This window comes from Plecotus auritus, assembly GCF_963455305.1.
Source record: "Plecotus auritus genome assembly, chromosome: 8".
In the NCBI taxonomy this organism is placed as follows: Eukaryota; Metazoa; Chordata; class Mammalia; order Chiroptera; family Vespertilionidae; genus Plecotus; species Plecotus auritus.
Genome location: NC_137782.1, coordinates 128882002 through 128901172, shown reverse-complemented (window position 1 = coordinate 128901172; position 19171 = coordinate 128882002). Strand labels below are relative to the sequence as shown.

Here is a 19171-nt window from a genome sequence, read left to right as displayed (position 1 = left end):
GACCTCCAGGCCAGTTGGCTGTAAGGATCAGCTGTGTCTATGCTGGGAGAAGTCCGGTGCTGGAGACAGCCTAATAGGATTAGACTTGCCAAACTGCAATAGCCTCTGTGCTCAGCTTGGATGGGGTGGGGTCTCAGTCTTGGCTTCCCGTCAGCGTTGCCCTTGCGCACACGTGTGTGCCTTCAGTCCTCTGCCTTCCCGGCTCCCGATTCTCCGCCCGAGAGTCCAGACTCCCCCCACAAGAGTGTGGGTCCCCAGGGGCTCGCCTGGAACTGGGGTTCACTGCAGTCAGAACTGGGGCTCACTTCAGTCAGAACTGAGGTTCAGTGCCGTCAGGAGCCTCTCACTCCCTTCCGCTAGGGAAAGCCTGTGGCAGCCTCCGCAGGCTTTGTGCGCACTGGCGCGAGCGGACTTTCAGTCCTCCGCCTTCCCCGGCTCCTGAGTCTCCGCCCGAGAGTCCAGACTCCCCCCACAAGAGCGTGGGTCCCCAGGGGCTCGCCTGGAACTGGGGTTCACTGCAGTCAGAACTGGGGCTCACTTCAGTCAGAACTGAGGTTCAGTGCCGTCAGGAGCCTCTCACTCCCTTCCGCTAGGGAAAGCCTGTGGCAGCCTCCGCAGGCTTTGTGCGCACTGGCGCGAGAGGACTTTCAGTCCTCCGCCTTCCCCGGCTCCCGAGTGTCCGCCTGAGAGTCCAGACTCCCCCCACAAGAGCGTGGGTCCCCAGGGGCTCGCCCGGAACAGGGGTTCAGTGCAGTCAGAACTGGGGTTCAGTGCGGTCGGGGGCTCCCTTCCCCCTTCCGCCAGAGAAAGTCAGCCAGGCTCTCAGCCGCCCTTCCTCTCCGCGCGCACAAAGACCCTTTGCCGTACCTCCAGTTCTCTGTGAGCTTTTCTCTATCCTTCTAGTTGTAGAATTTTCACTCAGTCAGCTTTCCTGTGGTTCTGGATGGTGTCCGTTCTGTCTTTTAGTTGTAGTTTTGAAATTGTTGTGCGAGGCAGCAGTTTAGGTGTTTACCTATGCCGCCATCTTGGTTTTCTCTCTTTCAAACTTTCAAGAACAGATCATCCTTATGCCATTTTTTTATTGTAAAAAAAAAAATCACATTATCTAAAATTTGCCATATTAATCTTTTTAAGAGTACAGTTCAGTAGTGTTAAGTTTACTCACATTATTGTGAAACCAATCTCCAAAACTTTTTCATCTTGCAAAACTGAAACTCTGTACCCATTGAACAACATCTCCCTTTTCCTCCTTCCCTAGCCTCTGGCAACTACTCTTCTCTTTTCTGTCTCATAGAATTTGACCTTAGATATTTCATATAAGTGGAATCACACAGTATTTATCTTTTTGTGACTTGCTTATTTTATTTAGATAATGTTCCAGGATTCATCTGTGTTGTAGCATGTAAAAATTTCCTTCTGAAGGCTGAATAATATTCCATTGTATGTATACAACACATTTTGTTTATCCATTCATCCCACAGTTGACAACTGGGTTGCGCCCACTTCTGGTTATTGTGAATAGTGCTGCTGTGGACATGAATGTATAAATATCTCTTACTGTTTTTTTTTTAATATTTTTATTTTTTACAGAGAGGAAGGGAGAGGGATAGAGTTAGAAACATCAATGAGAGAGACACATCGATCAGCTGCCTCCTGTACACCCCCTACTGGGGATGTGCCTACAACCAAGGTACATCCCTTGACCGGAATCGAACGTGGGACCCTTCAGTCTGTAGGCTGACGCTCTATCCACTGAGCCAAACTGGTCAGGGCTTTTTTGCTGTTTTAACTACTGTAGATCATAGGAAACAAGAAAACCAACATAATTCATTTTCGTGAACATACCTAATAAATCGTGCACACACACACACACACACACACACACACACACACACACGCTTCACACCATTTTCAATAACATAGATGCAAAAATCCTAAATAAAGCACTAACAAATTTATTAATAGAATAAAGGAGTAATGTGTCAAAACTGCCAGCATTTATTGGGCATCCCCATTTAGAACTTGCCCCTAACCCCCAGCTAATAAGTGGCGGACTAGGAAGGCAGCCCAGATCTGCCTGACGCCAGAGCCCAGGATGCACATGGTAAGTTTGTTGAGAAGGTATTGATGGCCCCTTAAAATACTCCCACTGATATAATACATCACGGAAGTAGGTCAAAGGAAAATAACAGACCTGAGAGTCTCTCATAGATAATAAAGTATTTGAAGATGAAAATTGACTTTTTTTTTTTTTTTTGAGAGAGGAAGGGGGAGAGAGAGAGAAACATCAATGATGAGGGATCGAGTCTACAACCCGGGCATGTGCCCCTGTGCCCCTGACCCGGATCGAACCCAGGGCCCTTCAGTCCTCAGGCGGATGCCCTATCCACTGAGCCAAACCAGCTAAGGCTTATTCTTTACTTTTAAAACTCCCCTAATAAGTTAGGTAAGAAAGAAGCTTCATTAACATGATAAAATATATTTTCTGAAACAACACCCAGCATAATTTTTTTTTTCTTGCACAGGGGCCATGCTAATCTCTATATCGTTGCAATTTTCGTTTTTAATAAAGAAGTAATACTGTCAGGAACAGACCCATCCTAACTACTGTTAATTCAACAGTGTCCTGAAAGGATCATCTAGCCACTATCATGAAGCAGGATAGAGAATTTACTACTGGAAAGGAGACAGAGCTTTTGGAGGCAAACTAAGTATCTACCTAGAAATCCGAAGATAATCATGAAAAACACCTTACTGCCCTGGCCGGTGTGCCTCAGTGGTTGAGTGTCGACCCATGACACAGGAGGTCGTGGTTTGATTCCTGTTCAGGGCACATGCCCAGGTTGCTGGCTCGATCCCCAGTGGGGGGCAGCTGATGAATGATTCTCTCTCATCGTTGATGTTTCTATCCCTCTTTCTTTCTGAAATCAATAAAAAATATATTTTAAAAAATAAGCGCCGAAACCGGTTTGGCTCAGTGGATAGAGCGTCGGCCTGCGGACTGAAGGGTCCCGGGTTCGATTCCGGTCAAGGGCATGAACCTTGGTTGCGGGCACATCCCCAGTGGGAGGTGTGCAGGAGGCAGCTGGTCAATGTTTCTCTCTCATCAATGTTTCTGGCTCTCTATCCCTCTCCCTTCCTCTCTGTAAAATATCAATAAAATATATTTAAAAAAATAATAAAATAAAATAATCATGATTACTTAAAAAAAAATAAAAAAAAAATAAGCATTTCCCTGAATACCAGTGAAGTTAGAAATATTTTTTTAAAATTGGGGAAATTTTATTACCAGATAATTCTTATTATAAACCTATAAGTTAAAATACTATCATACTGGTGGAGGGCTAGACTAAGTACTAGTATGTGCAAACTTTAATGCTGAAGGAGATAAAACTTGAAGAAGAGATTAAGTTGTGGAAGCCCACAGAACTCTAAATGAGTGTTCTCAGACTTCCAAACCACAGTCTTAACCACAATGCAATACTGCCCTCCTAAAATATACAGAGACACACGCATTAGGAAAAACTATGAGAAATGAGTACACCAAAATATTAATATTAGTTATCTGTAGGTGATGGAATTATGGCATGATCTTTTTACCCTCTCTATACTTTGTTTGAATTTTCCAAATATTCTACAGAGAACACTTTTATAATTGGACAGGAAGGACAATTCTCCTCTTTTTAGAAACCAAAGCTCCGCTGCCCCTTCAATGTGGGAATCCAGCCAAGACCTTGCTCTTGGACAGCATCAGTGAAAGGGCCTTGGGAATGCTCCTGGGCGCAGCAGCGAGGCCTGTCATATATGGAAACCTTCCATGGGGATGACCTCACCACTGGAATTTATGCAACATAAACCTTGCCTGTGAGAGCTAGCAGAGATCTCGCACAAAAACCTGGAGGGTGAAGCGCCGAGAAAGAACTGACCTAATGAGAGAACTTGTGGCCTCAGGACCTGAAGAAGTCCAGTGTAGCCACCGGGCGAAGCCAGTCTCCTGTGACCAGTTCCTGGGGAAGGATTACTTTTCCCTACCTCAACCTCCTCCCGATAAAGAGCTCCCACCATGGCCCAGGGTTATTTCTTTCTCCTGGGCCTGAGGGAGAACGTAAGATGTTACTGTTGTTGGACAAACGGTAATGGGTTATTGGTGAGGAAAGAAGTAGAAACATCACCTGGACTGAAAAAAGAAGAGACCGTTCTTAGCTATTCCCGTCATTCTTTGTAATTAGCTTCCCCATCCCTGGCAGTCTTGTTTTTTGGTTTTTCTTTAACCTCACCTACCCGAGGATATTTTTGCATTGATTTTGAGAGAGAGAGAGATTGGTTGCCTCCCACATGTGCCCCACCAGGGCCAGGATTGAGCCTCTAACTGAAGTACATGCCCTTCCTTGGAATTGAACCCAGGACCCTTCAGTCTGTGAGCCGATGCTCTATCCACTGAGCCAAACCAGGTAGGGCCTCGCTCCATCTTTTAAAAAGCCAACAGCATCATAACCAAGCACAGTTCCATCAAAATACGGTCCAGCCATCTACAGCGCTGGCCCCTTTACCACATGGAACAGCTCTTAACACCCCAGCCCATCTTACTTAAGCATCTGCGTCTAGAACTTCTCTCACTCAGTTTTGACAGCATTAGAGACAAGTCCCCATGAGTGCTTTATTTGGCTCAAGTTTGAAAAAGTGTCTGGCCATTGAAGGACCATAAGTGATCTCTAGACTGGCCTCACCTTTATAAAAATTGGGGCTGTCACTTGTGTCAGGAGCTAGAGGAAGCGAACTTCCTAGGTTTTAGTTGTTGGTTGCACACAAACTCACTTTCCAGGATAACTGCTTCCACACCCACTTCCGGAGTCCGCCCTGGTCGCTGGATTCCTTTCTCAGCACAAGGTGTTAGCAAAGTAAAGTGTTCTTAAGACAGTGAAAATGTAGTCTACACTTGAAATTTCATGAGGTCCCAAGTTGCCTCTTCCCATTTCTGGTTTCTCGCTTCTTCACTGGGCTTGTTCAAGGTTATTTTGGCTACCCAAGAATTCTTATGCCAAATGTAGGAAGAGCAGGACCTGCATTTGTGGCAACATTTTGAAATTCAGACTAGTTTTAAATTATTTGCATTATGTTGTTATGAGAGAACCTTGCCTTCAGAACACAAGTGATGCTTCCAATAGTTCTCAGCTCATAGCACATTGCAAGTATATTTTCCCCCTCAGCACTCGGAGAGGGGGATGCTGAGGCAGTAACAAAGGCTCTGGAGCTAGAATGACCTGGGATGGGTTCCTGGCTTCTTCACTTACTGGCTATGTCACCTCAGTAAGTGTCTCAGCCTCCCCGGCCAAAGCCCTCAGCTCTAAAAAACGTGAATAATAAGAAAATGCCTACATAGGGCTTAGTACAACATGTAGCATGTAGACCCACTCAATAAATGGCAGCTGTCAATAAAAACAATAATAGTAATAATAATGAGGCCTGAACACACACACAAAATAAATAACAACAACAAAAAGAAATAAGGATGCCTGAAGCCAGTAGTCTGCTGCAAATCACGCGTTGGGACCCATTTTTGCCTAGAGAGATGGGCAGAGGATCCTAGCAGCCCAGGCTCAGCTGAGTCCCGCTATGTGGAGGCCTTCCCCAGGGAAACCACAGTCCCTCATCACTTAAAAGCCACCCTTCTGGGTGTGCAGGCCCGAGTGTCAAGTAGAGCTTGACTTTTAAAAGACCAGCCAACAAGCAGGCTCCAACCCTACTTTGTAAAGCCCTCCAGTCCCTCTTCCCGCATCACCCTGCTCCCCCAAGCCACTCCTGTCTGCGGGATGAGGACAGGGGCCTGGGGCCTCACCACTCAAGGGCTTGCCAGGAAGGAGGAGTGGGAGTTTGGGGAGAGAAGTGCCTCATAATAAGTAAGGGAAGATGCTGGGATCCCAGGGCACCTCCTAAGCCAGCCCCAGGCTTGAGACACTTGGAAAGTGAAGAGGAGTGTGGTCTGTTTCTGGCTCCCCCTGAGCTGGCGTCGTCCCAGAGGGTGGGTGGGAAAAGGCAGGTGTCTTTTTACCTACTGGCTGGTAGGTTTAAAGTTTTCCCCTTTGGCTGTCACTTCATTTAGCGTTGACTGCTGAATGCTGGCTCTCTTGTAGTGCAAACCATGCTCCCAACCCCCAAACTGCACACTTTCTTCATGTGAGAAATCTGGTGTAGTTCAAACACTTTCACCCTTCCTATCCCCACCCCCTCCAGGGGTTACCATAGCCTCTCTTGTGGGTGGGGTATTGGCCCATTGGACCTGTGAGGCAGCCCCATCCCCACGGCCTGCCCCGTCTCTCATCACCTTCCCCCAGTCCTCTCAGGTGGGCTCAGGGCAGATCAGTACAGCTGCTGAAGGAGACGGAGGACTATTGTGGGCACCTGGATCTTTCAAACTGTCCTCTGGGCATCCCCCTTAGCTGGCGGGAGGTGCAGCCCTCCCCACAGAGAAAGGAAAGAACCCCCTCTCCCCAGCACACTGCTCTCCCCACAGGCTGACTATGAAGAGAAGAGAGTCTCTTTTCTCCAGCTTCTTGCATAGACACCTCGGGGCCTGTCAGTAAACCTGGGGGAGGTGTTGGGCTCCATTTGTGGCCATCTCCTGGAGCCTGGTGTTTGCAGCTGGGGCCATAGAGACGATTTCAGGGGAACAGAAATGTTCATTCAACATTCTGTACTCAGGTAAAAGTTAATCCAGTTTTTCAAACCCTCTATTTCCTTCCTTATTTTTTGTGTCTCTTTGTTCAATTGGTTACTGAGAAAATTGTGTTAAAATCTCCCAATATGGCCCTGGTAGGTGTGCTCAGTGGTTAGAGCATCTGGCTGCACACCGAAGGGTCTCAGGTTTGATTCCTGGTCAAGGGCACATACCTGGGTTGCAGGTTTGATCCTGGCCCTAGTCTGTTTCTCTGTTTTGTTTAGAAAAATTTTATTCCCTCTCTCCCCCTCTCTTTATATTGTGAAATGTCTCTCTTTATCTTTAGGGCTGCTCCTTGCCTTAAAAGCTACTTTGTCTAATGTTTATATAACTTCCTTTTGATTAGTACTTTACTTTCAATCTTGCATTTTAAGTGCATCTCTTTGTCGATTCAATATCATCAAATAGCCAGTGTAACAACCTTTATCTTTAAACTAGAGGCCCAGTGCATGAAAATTCATGCACTGGAGGGGGGTCCCTCAGCCTGGCCTGCCCCATCTCACAGTGCAAGAGCCCTCAGGGGTGGGAGGCGACCTGGCGATCAGGGGAAGGCAACGCCCCTTCACACCTCTGCTGCAGCACAAGCCTTGGCTGGCCCTGGTTACCTGAGCCTCGGGCGGCCCTGGGTGGCTGGGGGGACTGGGCGCTCCCATCTTGTGGCTGTGGGCACAGCCATCTTTGAGGATGGGGCAGTCAATTAGCATATTCCCTCCTTATTGGCTGTGGGTGCTGCCATCTTTGCGATGGTGTGAGGGTCAATTAGCATATTCCCTCTTTATTAGATAGGATAGAAATATTTAGTCAATTTAAACTTAATATAATTGCTGGTATGTTTGGGTATAAGTTTGCCACCTCACAATTTGTTTTCTGTTGTTCCCACCTGTTTATCTTTCTTTTTCTTTCTTGATTTCTTTCGGATTAATCAGGTGTTTTTTATTGGATTAATCAAGCATTTTAAAGATGTGATTCCATTGTAAGACGTTGGCCATAAGTTGTATTGCTGTTCTTTTGAAGGTAACATATTTTCCCCTGTTTTAAAATTTTTCTTTTATTTTAGTTCTTCCCCCCACCCCACACCATGGTCCAGGATTATATGCCTAGGAATAGTTGTCTTTGTATTTATCCTAATTGGGATACAAAGTACTTCTAAATATATAGCTTAATGTGTTTTACCAGTTTGGGAAATTTCTTGGCCATTATTTTTCAAATATTATTTCTGCCCCATTTTTTCTCCCTTCTCCTTCTAGAATTGCAATTATACACATTTTAGACCTTTTCACCATATTCCAAATTTATCTTTCTTGTACTTTTTATATTTTTCAAAATATAGAAATCTGTTTCTATTGTTTTCTTTTTTCTCTCTTTCATTCCTATTTCCTGGTATTCCTGACAATTTTTAGTGTGGCCAAAAATGTGTAAAGGCTCTTAATGGTATTATCTGCCTCTAGAGAGAATTTACTCTGGATTTTGGCAGGTATTCCAATCTGGAACCGAACGTATTCAAAGCTGGGTTCAGTCTTTCCAGGGCCTGTTCTACTTTTGCTTGCCACCAGACCCACCCCCATTATAGAGAATAATACGTGTTACTCAAAGTCTACTGATTTAAATGTTAATCTCGTCTCAACACACCTTCCCAGGAACATTAATATTTGACCAAGTATTTGGATACTGCAGCCTAGCTAAATGGACAATAAAATTAGCTTCCTGGTGGGGAGCTTGGAATGCTCGCCTGTGCTCCTCCTGTGCAGTGGGCCCTGAACGCCAGACTTTCACTCCCCAGCCCCACACGTCTGCCAAAAGTGCTGGTGACCTTCTCAGTCTCTTAGTTACTGCTTCTTGCTCAACTTCTTGGCCTCTGCCCTGAGCTGCTTTAATATCAAAAGATGTTTCAAGAGAAACATGGCTTAGAATGTCAGGTTCACCCCAGTGACTTTTCTCTCTCTAGAAACCTGTCCTCTCACATCCTGTCTGCACTGGAAGTTCCCTGGTGCTTTCAAACAGGTGTTTATTCATATTTTATCCTAGAGGGGAGGTCATTGAGATGCTGAAAAGATATTTTATTAAATTTAATTCCCAATTAATAACTCTTAATAAACCTAAAATGAGATAAACTTTATTAATGTAAAGGCAATGCACATTATATTGACTAGTATTTAATGGGGACACAGTAGAGCAGGGTCCTCAGTGGTGTAGTGGGGAGAACATGCTTCAGAATTATCTGTGTAACTAACAGAGCAGAGTTGCCTGGGTCCCATCTCAGATTTAATGAATTAGAACCTGCAGGGGCTGTAGGGGATGTGTTAAGAAGAACGAACTGGAAACATTCTCATTAAAGAGAGGAGGCCAGCTGCAAGGGCAAAACATCAAACGTTGTTCTGAAAGTTCTAAATACTATCTAATAAAAGAGTAATATGCAAATTGACCATCACTCCAACACACAAGATGGCCACCCCATGTGGTCAAAGATGGATGCCCCCATGTGCACACACGATGGCCACAACAAGATGGCCTGTAGGGGAGGGCAGTTGTGGGTGATCAGGCCAGCAGGGGAGGGAAGTTGTGGGCGATCAGACCTGCAGGGGAGGGCAGTTGGGGGGGACCCAGGCCTGCAGGGGAGGGCAGTTAGGGGCAATCAGGCCAGCAGGGGAGCAGTTAGGGGCAATCGGGCTGGCAGGGGAGCAGTTAGGTGTTGATCAGGCTGGCAGGAGAGTGGTTAGGGGGTGATCAGGCTGGCAGGCAGAAGCAATTAGGGGCAATCAGGCAAGCAGGCAGGTGAGCGGTTGGGAGCCAGCAGTCCTGGATTGTGAGAGGGATGTCCCACTGCCCATTTAGGCCCGATCCCCAGTGGGTGTCCCAGATTGGAGAGGGTGCAGGTTGGGCTGAGGGACACCCCCCCCATGCACGAATTTCATGCACTGGGCCTCTAGTAGTGACATAAAGCCCTAGCCAGTTTGGCTCAGTGGATAGAGCATTGGCATGTGGACTGAAGGGTTCTGGGTTCAGTTCTTCCTCTCGCTTCCTCTCTGAAATCAATAAAAACATATTTTAAAAAAATAGTGACATAAAAATAAGAAAATAAATACAAGGTAGAAATATTGGTTAAAATAAATATTATTTTCAGATGATATGTTAACCTACCTGAAAAAGAAAAATGTCAAGTGAATGAGTTTAGCAAGATGACTAGATAAGTGTGTATAATAATGTATTATATGTGTATATAATCCTACCTAATAAAAGAGTAATATGCAAATTGACTGTACCTCCACTACACCCAGAAGCCACGCCCACCGGCCAATCAGGAGCGAGTATGCAAATTAGCCCAACCAAGATGGTTGCGGCCATGGAGGGAGCAGGAGGCTTGGGTTTCCCTGGCAATGGAGGAAGCCAAGCTTTCCACCTGCCCTGGCTGGCCTAGGCCTCCACTCAAGGCTACGAAGTTTCAATTATAGAAGATAAATAAATCCTAGATACCAGGGCCTCTGCTTGGGTCGCCGGGGGGCATGGCCGGCCTGAAAACCACCACAGGCCCCTCACCCAGGCTGCCCCATGCCCCAAGGGAACCCCCACCCTGATCTGGGACACCTTTCAGGGCAAACCAGCCGGCCCCCACCCGTGCACCAGGTCTCTATCCTATCAAATCCTATCTAATAAAAGAGTAATATGCAAATTGACCATCACTCCAACCCACAAGATGGCTGCCCCCATGTGGTCAAAGATGGCTGCCCCCATGTGGATACAAGATGGCCGTCACAAGATGGCCAGCAGGGGAGGGCAGTTGGGAGGGACCAGGCCTGTAAGGGAGGGCAGTTAGGGGTGACCAGGCTGGCAGAGGAGGGAAGTTGGGGGAGACCCAGGCCTGCAGGGGAGAGCAGTTGGGGGTGACCAGGCCTGCAGGGGAGGGCAGTTAGGGGTGACCAGGCTGGCAGGGGAGCAGTTAGGCATCAATCAGGCTGGCAGGGGAGTGGTTAGGGGGTGATCAGGCTGGCAGGCAGAAGCAGATCAGGCTGGCAGGCAGAAGCAGTTAGGGGCAATCAGGAAGGCAGGCAGGCAAGCAGTTGGGAGCCAGCAGTCCTGGATTGTGAGAGGGATCGGGCCTAAACGGGCAGTTGGACATCCCTCGAGGGGTCCCAGATTGGAGAGGGTGCAGGCTGGGCTGAGGGACACACCCACCCCCGTGCACGAATTTCATGCACTGGGCCTCTAGTATATATATATATATATATATATATATATTTCCTACAGGTCAGTGATCAGTTAAAAATATAACAAAAATGTTAACATAATAGCAACAAAAAATATAAAAATCTAGTTAAAAACAGAACTGTGCAGGATCTATATGATGAAAACAGATGTTATTGAGGGACATAAAGTTTTAAATAAATGGAAAGACACAAATGGAAAGTCAAACAATGTAAAGATATGAACATTTTCTAGATTAGTATGTAAGCTCAATGTAAATCCAATTAGGATCTCAACCTTTTCAGGGGATGTGGTGACAGAATTTCACAGAATGATTTTAAAGTTTTCCTGGGAGGATAAATGAGAAATAAAACTATGAAATGCTTGAAAGAGTGATGATGAACTATTTAGTTCAGCAGATATTAACACGTAGAGTTATATTTAAAATGGTGAGATACTGGTGCAGAAATAAACAGACAAATAAAAGAAGAGAGCAGAGTATAGGAAGAGGGAACATTTCAAATCAAGGACATGGTGTTGACTAATTTAGAAATGATGTCGGCTAATTAATAAATGGTGCTGGGAAGTAACCCTTGAGGAAAGAGAGAAGGCAGGAGAGTTTGATCCCTATCTTATTGTTTAGGATATGTTTAAAATACATTTCTGCTGGATTAGAGATGTCAAATACAATAAATAATCAACATGCCAGAATAGAATGTAGGTGAATATTTACATAATTATTAGTTGAGGAATGCTTTCCCAAACATAGATATCAGTATCTATCTTTAGAAAATATAAGGCAGGTATATATTTCCCAAGATAAGACAGATATTATTATGATAAAATTTAAAACTTTGTCAGAGTAGTGTTTACCTTGGGAGAATTATTAATTGAGAGAGGTTACATTATGCACTTAAAAATTGTGTACTTTTCTGTATATACATTATTCTTGAATTAAAAAAATAACTAAAACTTCTGTTTGGAAAAAGATAACATGACAATAATTAAAAAAAATAAACTAGGTGGGGGGAGGGGAAGGAATGGGGCTGGGTGGAGGTGGGCAAAGGGGGATAAAATGAGGGACATCTGTAATAATGTCAACAGTAAAAATAAATAAATAAATTTTAAAACACCAAATGCCAAAATAAAATTTAGAAAGATAAACTAGGAATAAATATTTGTAGAATTCATGACATAGAAAAGGTTAATTAATATCTTAATATATAAAGAACTATTGTAAATCAGTAAGAAAAATTTAAGCACTCTAATAAAAATGCAAAAAGTACAAACAGGCAGCTCACCACTCTCTCTAAAAATCAATAGGAAAAATATCCTTCAGTGAGTATTAACAACATCAAAAGGCTTGATGTTCTCTAGCTGTGTTGTAAGGAACCGAACACTCTCATACCTGCCAGGGAGAAGAAGTTCCAATTACTTTCTGGACGTTTGGCTTAACAAAATAATTTGTAATTAAAATGTGAATTCTACTTGACTAAGAAATTTCTCTTTTTGAAATGATCTAAAAAGATAATCCCAGGTACACAGACCTAAGTAAAAACACGAATTACCGTATTGTTTAGAATAGAGACAAACTGGAAACTACTTACACAGCCAAACAGTAAAGGACTAGTTCAATAAATACATTGAAATACTAGTATATGCAGCCAATAAAATAAATGATGCTGAAAACCTATATTAATGGACACAATTTCTAAGACATTTTAAGTGATAAACGTGAAATTTATTTATTTAAAAATATATATTTTTAAATATTTTTGTTGATTTCAGAGAGGAAGGAAGAGGGAGAGAGAGAGATAGAAACATCAATGATGAGAGAGAATCCCCTACTGGGGATCAAGCCTGCAATCCAGGCATGTGCCCTTGACTGGAATTGAACCCTGGGACCCTTTAGTCTGCAGGCCAATGCTCTCTCCACTGAGCCAAACCAGCCAGGGCTAAAATGTATTTTTATTGATTGACCTGTTGCTTCCCGCATGCACATGACCGGGGACCAAACCTGCAAGCTGGGCATGTACCCTGACTGGGAATCGAACTGGTGACCTTTTGGTGCACGGGACAATGCTCAACCAACTGAGCTACACCAGCCAGGGCAAAAGTGGAATTAATTTATTTCTTCATTTAGCAGATATTTATTGAGTGCCCATATGTGCCAGACCCTCCTCTAGGCATGGGAGATACAACAGTGAGCAAAAAGAAAAGAAATTACTGCTTTTCTGGAGCTGACATTCTAGTGACAAAGGAAAGATAATGAAAAGTGAAATAAATTATGTAGTATTTAAAGTAGTGTGTACAGTAAGATACCATTTTCTAAATGGGTGTATGTATTGAAAAATGTCTAGAAAGATTTTAGTTCATGGTGATTATCTGGATGATGGGAATATTTATTTTGTACTTCATACTCCCCCCCCCGAAATATTTTGAATAAGTATTCCTTTTAAATCAGAAGGAAATAAATGAATTTCTATTTTGACAAAAATAAAATGACAAAAACATCATTTTAAAAAGTTTCTGAGTAATTGACATTTGTTATTTCCTTCCCTCAAAGAAATGAAAAGATCAACAACTGTCAAGTGGGAGAAATTTATTGATATTAAAAAGAATTGCTCAAATGCAACTCAAAACCACAATGTGGAATAACAGAAACTCTTCATTCATTGCTGGGGGATCACAAATGGTACTTTGGAAAACAGTCTGGAAATTTCTTACAAAACTAAACATACTCTCACCATGTGATCTAACTGTATTCATCCTAACTAGTTCCCAAATAATTTAAATGTTTAATTTTAAAATAAAAGGATGCTAAGTGTCCCCTTTTGGATTCGGAAAGATTAGAAAGATGGATAATTGCCAATGTTCCACAGGGTTCTTGCGGGCATAAGGACAGCCAGCTGAGCACGGTGGCTCAGTTGTCACCTATTTTCATATTTTTCTTTTTTTTTTAAAAAAAATTTATTGAATGTATTACTTTTATAAACAATTCTTAGGTGAGGCGTCATGAAAATTAATGTTTCCCAATGTAATCAACAAATGTACATTGACGCTCAGTGTCTGAAGCGTGTGAAGAAGATGGATCAGACAGTGCTGGCAGGAGTGTAAACTCACAACCTTTTTGGAGGGCAATTTGGCAGTTTCTATCAATATTTCAAATGCACTTGCTTTAACAAACCACTTCACTTTAATTTACCATAGAGATATACTCACACATGCACAAAGGCACATGGAAAGTTTTGTTAATTGCCACAATGTTTGCATAAGTAAAAAAATTAGAAGTAACCCAAGAGCCCATCAACAGGATATTGGTGACATAATTCATGGTATATCTCCATTATGGAAAACTATGGTGAGGTTTTAAAAATGATAGGAACTGACTTGAAAAGACATACAAGAGTATTATTAAAAGAACACAGCAAGTTTCAGAACAGTGGTAAAAACATATGTTACAGCATAATTCCATTTTTAAAGTAATATGCATGGATTACATAGAAAGTAATATAAAAATGATAGAAAGAATACGCATCATACTGTTAATGGTGGCCATCTCTGACTCAGGTCTGTGTGAGGTTTGCTTTCTAAAATAAATATTTTTGTGTTCTTTGATTTTTTTTTTTGCATTGATTTTTGAAATCAGGAAAAACAAAAAAACAAAGAAAGAAATGTTAAGAGTGGGTTGGCTCATACGAAAAGGGGAGGCGGGGGGCGGTGGGGAATACTCGGGCACCTGGTTTAGCCTGACAGCTCCCCCACCTCTTTCTCTCTAACCAAAGCCAAAGGGGATTCCCCTCCCTAAGGTTTGTGAAACGCCGGCTGCTGAACGGTACCCCCAGGATTTCTGGTTCAATCCCTAAGTATTCCTTAAGGGTTTCAGTTTCTGACCTCTGGGCTCTGTGGACCCCAAAGCACAACGATCTCCCTTTGATTACAGGCTCTTTATTGTTTATCAGCTGATTGTACCGACCAAGGTGTGCACGCCCTCCTGACCACAGAGCTGAATGATTAGAAGGGAGTGGAGCCGCCTGACACGATGAAGGGAAACATACCCCTCGAGATTCCAAGTCAGGCCAAGGCAGACAGGCACCCTGTCCCGCCCTAGGAGGGAGAGGGGAGCTCATGATCTGGGCCCTGGCTCTTAGCTGCCTCTGCCCGTCAGGACTGATGGCACTCTGTCCCTGCTGGACAGCTCCCACCTCAGCCACTGCTTGGATGCCCCCTCAACCACCGGAGGGAGGACTTTTCCAAACACCTGCAAGGCTCAGGGAAGCTTCCCAGGAGGCCTGGAGTTTACATTGAACTAAGCAGGCAGGGCAGTGGTTGAAAAGTAAGATCAGTGGTTAGAGTGTCAGCCACACACTGAAGGGTCTCAGGTTTGATTCAGGTCAAGGGCACGTACCTGGGTTGCAGGTTTGATTCCCTGTGTGTGGGAGGCAACCAATCAATGATGTTTTTCTTTCTCTCCCTCCCTTCCACTCTCTAAAACCAATGGAAGAAACATCCTCGGGTGAGGATGAACAAAACAAAAGGATGAGGAAGAGCACATCATGATAGCTACAGTGTCCCTTTTCTAAGGGGATCCGCACAAGCCCTCAGGTAAAGCCTTCCCCAATCCTTCCCCTGGGTTCTCTCCCCAGCAGGCACACCTTATCCTCACCTCCACCCTGCTCAGTCCTCAGTTACCGGGGAAGACAGTCCGGCACCAAGCCAATGCTCCAGGACTCCCAACCAGCCAGAACTCCCATGCAGTGTCCCCAAAGTGGGTGCACCTGTGCCTGGTCTGGTGCAAGCCCAGGACAGCTAAAAGCCAGAGGGAAATGCCATCCATGGCCGGAGAAGAAATCCCCTGTGTCCTCCCCACCTGCTGTCCCTCACACAAGCTCCTAAGTCCTGACGGAGTCCCCTGGGGTCCCAGGACACCTTAAGCAGGTGCCCAATGCATGCTTCTTCCAGGGAAGGGTAGACGTCCTGTGCCCCTGGGTGGGGGAGGTTTGTAAACACAGATAGCTGAGCTGTACTCCCAGGATTTCTGAGAATCTGTATTTCCTTTTTTTCTTAAATTAATATGTTTTTATTAATTTCAGAAAGGGAGAGAGAGAGTAACATCAGTGATGAGAGAGAATCATTGATCGGCTGCCTCCTGCACGCCCCCTACTGGGGATCGAGCCCACAACCCAGGCATGTGCCCCTGACCGGAATCCAACCTGGGACCCTTCAGTCCCCAGGCCGACACTCCATCCACTGAGCCAAACCAGCCAGGGCCTGAGGATCTGTATTTCTAACAGGGTCCCAGGTCATGCTGATGCTACCATCCAGTGTGCCTTGTGACCAGACTGGGAACCACTGGGTTTGAAGATGGGGCAGGGTCAGGAAGGCCGGTCAGGGAGCTATGGCGGCTCTAGGCCAGACAGGACCAGAGCTTGAAGCAGGACAAGGCAAGCAGGATGGACCAGAGGGGCCAGAGGAGGACGCAGGCTGACAGGCATTTCGGGGGAGGGTCACCAGGAGAGTGCCCAGGTGGTTGTGGAGCATGACGGGGAGCGAGGAGTCAGACTGACTCTGAGGTTTCTAGCTTAAAGGCCGAGGGGAAGGACTGGGGGGCGGGGGAGGGGGACCCAGGAGGCACACCGGCACTGATGGTAGGGTAGGGCTCCATTTTGGAGCATCCTCTGCGTGGGGATGTCCAATGGCAATTGGTCATTTTAGTCTGGGTGGGGCCTGAGGGATTGGGACTGTGGGAATGTGGAGGTGAAGGTAATTGCCACAGAGCTGGCAGCTAATGGAGTGGAAAATGCAACAGCTACCTGGGGAGAGTACATGAATTACAGACAGACAAACAAACAAACAAACAAACAAACAAACAAAAGCAAGAACCACAGGACTGGGGAAAATTCTACAAGCTTGTAGTCTTGTTAGTTGTGCCTTAACCCCAAGACAGCTTTCTTGGTCTGTAATTTCCAATATTCAGAGACTGGGAGGGGGAACCCAGTAAGGAAAGGCGGAAGGCAGGAGACAGTGAAGTTCTGGAGGCAGCTGAAGGTGTCCTGGGGCCCAGGCGCCTTGGCCCTGGGCTTGTGAGCTTGTGTGAGGGGCAGCGGGTGAGTAGGACCCAGGGGGTTCCTCCCCCAGGTACGGACGGCATTTCCCTTCGGCTTTGAGCTGTCCCGGGCTTGCACCAGACCAGGCACAACTGCACCCACTTTGAGGACACTGCATGGGTGTCCCAGGCCGACCCAGGATGGCAGGCATCAGGGCCCGAGGAGGAGGCCTGGAGGGAGCAGGCCACTGCCATTCTTGGTATGGTTCTCCCTCCAGGAGCTGGGCTGCATCTGGCCTCACTCTGGGCAGCTTATAAGGCCTGGTGTGAGCTCTGTTTATGTGAGTACAGCATAAAAGGAACAAATCCACCAGCACCAGGGAGGTTGCCGCTCAAGTCCTTTTGCATACATTTTTCAAATGATAATTCACTCCCCCCAACCCTCCCCCGCCCCCACCTCCCCAAGGCCGGTTTATTGAAAAAACCACCTTATATGGTAATATTGCTAACACACCGTCAGCTGGCCTTTTTAGGGACTCTGTTTAAAGAAGATCCGCCTCTGGGGTTTTATATTGCTCTGGTGTTTATGCCAAAGACACACCAGCCCTCAGTCATTGGGAGACGGACCTCTCCTACATTCGGTGAGTACCGTACAGCGTCGCAGGCTCTGCCTCCTGGGGCTGCCTGGCCCCCTGGGTGCAGGAGGCGCCTCCAGATTGGCCTGGAGTCCATGACGCTGGCCCCAGTCACACGCGTCAAGGCCCTCAGTGGGCCTGCGAGCGCACTGCTGCCTGCTTCTGGCCATGGGACGTCCTGGGGCAGGGCTTTCCAATCTGGATGGGTGCTCCCTGTGCTCGTAACGGGGTGGTGGGTGGGATACAACATCGGCGGTCTCTGCTCATCCTGCTGGCCAGGGGCAGCGCAGGTCTACACTCTCCTGTCCTTTGTCACAGCTCCGATGGCTGGGAGACTGTCTTAGGCGAGCAGATGCTTTTCAAAAACCTGCTTCTTCTCAGGGTATTTAAATCCAACTAATGATGGCCACAGTGTCTGTGAGATGTCTGTGTTGGGAATAAGAATGTATTTACTCTAGTTCTCTGTGGGTCTCACTACCCTCTGACTTGAGCTTGGCTGAGGTGAACAGAACGTTTTCTCCCTCCCTGAAGGCTGTTGGGTCACTGGGGGAGGTGGGAAGTCAGGGGTGGGGTAGGAACCAGTGTTCCATGGCATCGAGCAGTTTTAGGGCCAGGAGGAACATAGGAGCCTTCTAATTCATTCTCTGATAAGGACACTGAGGCCTAGAGAAATTGAGCAACTTGTCCCAAAGACACACCCAGCTGTGAAACCACCTGTCAATGCCGTTATCCACCATCACGCACACAAAGATACACGTGTGCAAGTAATTAAGCGGAAAATGAGACCCAAGGGCCGAGGAGAAGGGCTCTGGGGTAAGGAACCCAGGACGCACAGCAGGACTGAAGGTAGGGCAGGGTTCAGTTTTGGAGCATCCTCTGTGTGGGGAGGGCCAATGGGCAATCGTTAATTTTACTCTGGTAATCTTCCACTTTGTGTTCAGAGTCTGCTAACATCTCTTTATGGCTGAGGCAGAAGATGTAGGGGTGCAGGCCTTGGATGCAGACTGCGGGCTACCAAAGTTACTGAATGACCTCCATGTGCTGTCCTGTAAAATGGGAGCAATAGCAATCCTACCTACGTGGCAGTGCTGTTGTGAGGATTAAATGAGATAATACATGTATCAAGTGCTCAGCTCAGTGCTATCAGGGCCTGACCCTGACTGCTCAAACTTTAAAAATCACCTGGAGGGCTTATTAAAATACAGGCTGCACTTCACCCAGTTTCTGATTCAGGAGGCTCGGGCAGGGCCCACTAATTTGCATTCCTAATAAGCTCCCAGGTGATGCTGAGCTGTAGGTTTGGACTGCACTTTGCATAGGGAAGTAAGGGCTTGCTTTTATTGTTTGAATGGGTTTAGGCTTGGAGTTATCCCCTGGGAATGAAAAGAGAGCTCCCCACCTTATAACAGAGATGAATGGGTGCTGGAGAAACTAATGAGCAGAGAGATTCGACACGCCAGGCCTGGGAAACCAAGATGGGCAGCATGACATCCTAACCTCGAGGCACGATTTCTTTCCTCCTTCCCTTTGTTCATTCCATCAATATTTATTGAGTGCTTATTATGTGCCAGACACTCTCCTGGATCCTTAGAGACA

General features: G+C 45.8%; 1 protein-coding gene across 1 annotated transcript in view; it reads left to right on the top strand.

The window, feature by feature from the left end:
* Positions 1-17517: 17517 nt before the first annotated feature.
* Positions 17518-19171, top strand: part of ACTG2 (actin gamma 2, smooth muscle) — a gene marked incomplete at its 5' end in the record, with an annotated part of 29090 nt that continues 27436 nt past the window's right edge. The window contains one exon of the mRNA XM_080684635.1: positions 17518-17581. The remainder of the gene's footprint in view (positions 17582-19171) is intronic.